Consider the following 3,528-nt stretch of genomic DNA (forward strand, 5'->3'; position numbering starts at 1 on the left):
CTGCTGAGCTATGAGATGCAAGGGTGATGATCTGGTGCTCTTAGACTACAGTCAATGTTCAAAGTTCAAATGCAAGCAGGTATATTTTTAAATGGATGAAGCACCTGCCTTTGACAGCTGCATGTATGTCAGCGGTATTGTAGCTAAGTCTGCGAAGATTTCACTTGTGCCCTAATTTTGAACAAGCTGTTGTATATAGAATCATACTTAATACTTAATGATGTACATGTAAATATGTTCATGTTTTTTAAATACCACTGCTTGCATATGCTGCACTGTGGATCCAGCCTGCAGAGCCATGAATGTTACCTTAATGCTTGCTACTTTGCAGGGTGATTACTTGCATTGATCTACAATGTTTCATCTTGGGTTATCTTACACTGCACAGGTGTATGATAGATGTATGATTTCTATACTGTAATACATATGTATACCAAAGTAACATAAACTAAGCAGTAGATATTTTTTGCAGCATCTTTTAAAGTCCCAGAACAATTTTGCACAAGTCAAAGGGTCTTTTTTTTATGTACCAGGTGGGCTGTCAGTGTCAGCCTTTGCTAGAGGATGGGAGAAGGTAGTTCAGTAATTTATAAAGTTTTTCCCAGAAACACTGAACAAATATCTTAAATGTTTATAATGACATGAAAAAGAGTTTTCACAGAGGGCCAATTTTAATTCACTTTGTCATGTCAGATACTCAGAGCTGGTCAGCACAAAGCAAGAACTTGTGAAGCAGGAAGGATTGGATAATACTTTTTAGTATTACAAAGTTGTATTTGTTTTGGATGTCTGTATACAGATATAGATAGATATATAGTGATATATGCACAAAATACCTCTTCCCCCTTCTGATGTGGAGTTTAGCTAAAACAGAAAGGAACTGCATTGTCTATTCTAGTTTTACAGCACCAAAGATTCTCCTGGAGAAGGATGATTTCTGGGGACGCCCTAGGTAGTTCTAAGGCAACCCAACCTACATTTGTTGGATTGGCAAATCTGGTAGGATAGTTTGTGATAAGTGAAAGAAGAAGGTTTACATTTAAGTGCTGCTTAGCATGCAAGTACAGACAAAGTGGTGAATGGGATCTGGTTTAGAAACAGAAAATATTAGTTTTCTTTGTGGTATTCTGGCACAGGTTGAGCTGACTACAGCTGATACCACTTGGTGGAAGGTCTCCCATTGCCTTGACCAGATTATGAAGAATACAAGTGGTTTCTCTGTCATAATTCAGTGGCTCTTGAAGAGTTCTTTAAAGATGGAAGGCAGACTATGTGGGGGAAAGATGTCAGTTATGTCAAGTTTTGGTTTTATCTTGCATTGCAGTAGGCTAGATCAAATGAATGAATTACCCTTCCCATAAGCAAAACATGCTATTACAAGCTAGTAAAATCAGAACTTTTGATTATTTTCTTGCTGTTGTGATAGTGCCAAAATCTTTTTTGGGCTAAGTTGTTCAACACTATATAAGCAGTTCCATGGAATCATCCTCTGAACAAAACGTGGAAATAAAGACATGCTTTCTTTGTGCTAATGCATCAGGGCAGGGAGATACAGTATCTTCCAAATAGTAATTTGGAAGCTTTCAGAACTACTATTGAGAAATAAAATCTTGACACATGACAGACATGTATTTGAGAGGAGCTTATAAGGTTGTGAGCAGGATCTAAATTTTACTCTGTAATGAGAAAAATTAAAGAATTGGAAGGAAATCAAGAGCCAAAGATTTTATTAGGAAAAAAGGAGACGTAAAGGAAAATAAAAGTGCCTAGTTATCTTGGTCCTTATTTAAAAACAAAAAGAAATATAGGCATTGATAGCAAATGATTTCTCATAAAGGATTTGCTTTGGTTTATTATCTTTTTTATATTTTTTTACATAAAATGAATGCCTGCCTTTGATCTGAAAGCTAAAAAGCACTGAAAGAAAGCTTACTGTTTTGCAAAGATGAACTGTCATTTCAAAAGTTCTTTATTTTTTCCACTAGCACTTAATTGCCTTTGAAAGACAAAGTAAGTTAGACTTCTGTTGGCAAGCCAGATTCTTACATTCTGGTAAAATGATTAAAGGTTTAACTAATGATATTCAAACAAAAACTCTAATAGGTTGTAAAATGTACCAACCCTTTGGGAAAGGAGATATCACAGGCCTGATGTTTCTAATACTACATGCATGGAACTCCCATTAACTTCACTGCACTTTGCGCACATGGAAAAACTGTAGGATTGGGCCCTGATGTCTGCACAATTATTGGCAAGAAACAGTAGGAAAGTGTTCTGGTTCTGATACCAAGGAAGAAGAAAAGATGGTTCTGAAATTAACAGGGAGTGCCATTGAAGGCACACAGACATCTGGTCTTATTTAATTCTCAAACTGTTTGATATTTGCAAGTTTTACCTTTCTTAAATTTTTGGTAACAGTTCCATACAAACTGTTTCAATATCAATAGTTTTGTAACTTTGTATTTATTCTCACCATGTGATTTATTTCCTGTGGCAATTGTCATATGGCACTGGTCACTTACTGTCACATGTTTGTATGTGACAAAACCCACTTAACCAAAAACCTATTTTCACTTTGGTCATTTACCTAAGCAGAGGCCTTCTGCAAGGCTTTCAGGTCAGGATCGTCAGCTGGCTCAGTTTTGTGACAACTTGCTACCTCACATATTTTCCCCTTTTGGAAATCAATATACATGGAGCTAGTAACCCCCATTGTCAAGATTGCCTGATTTTTCCAATTTCTCCAAATGATTTTTAGCCAAAATTCAACAGTTGAGTCAGAAATTTCCATGCCAGGTGCTGAATTGTTTTGGAGAAAATTCATCCAAAACAACTCAGCGTATTCCAAGGATACAGCAGAGAAAAACATGTTGTTTCCCACTGTCAAAACATTCCTGAAACCTTTTCTTTAATATGTCTTAACATCCCCCCATTGTTGGACTTGATCATGGATCAGGGATTTGAAATTTGGCAGGCAATGGTCTTCTGGACATGGACAAGTCTTTTGCAATATCTGTGAAGATCAACACGTATTTTACTACAACCTTTCAAAACCTTTCCCTTCAGGCTGTGTAGAAGATTTTAGGATTTCAACAGCTGACATTTCTGAAAACTCATCCTTTTAAGGGTGTTCTAGCTTGGTACGTGTCCTAACTGCAAACAGTTCATATGTGTACAATCTCCTCAGAACAAATTAACTTGTTGCTCTTCCAGAGCTAAGCTATTAAAAAGTGTCCTGGAGGTTGCTCTTGTTTTCTGCTTTGCCGCAGGATAGAATGGGTACTTTGGGATAAACTCCATGGTGCCTCCTGCCTCACATTCAGGCATTACAGAAGAGATTTTGTGGAGAGCGTCTGACTATAATGAGCTTCAGACTTATGACTGGGGGTGATAACATCACATGAGGACAGGGAAAGGTGAGATTAGCTGAAGAAAAATATTTTATGTTAGTTCAAGAGAGTGAAGGAAAGACAGATATGGGAAGGTGGGCAGAGGGCCTAGGACTGGCCTTACAGATGCATTGGGTCA

The 3,528-nt window shown here is 37.3% G+C and overlaps 1 protein-coding gene across 1 annotated transcript in view; it reads left to right on the top strand.

The window, feature by feature from the left end:
• ADAMTSL3 (ADAMTS-like 3) overlaps positions 1 to 3,528 on the top strand; it is a 182,240-nt gene that overhangs the window by 104,756 nt on the left and 73,956 nt on the right. The window lies entirely within an intron of this gene.

The sequence above is a fragment of the Chaetura pelagica genome, unplaced genomic scaffold (assembly GCF_000747805.2).
Source record: "Chaetura pelagica isolate M959 unplaced genomic scaffold, ChaPel_1.0 scaffold222, whole genome shotgun sequence".
Taxonomy (NCBI): Eukaryota; Metazoa; Chordata; class Aves; order Apodiformes; family Apodidae; genus Chaetura; species Chaetura pelagica.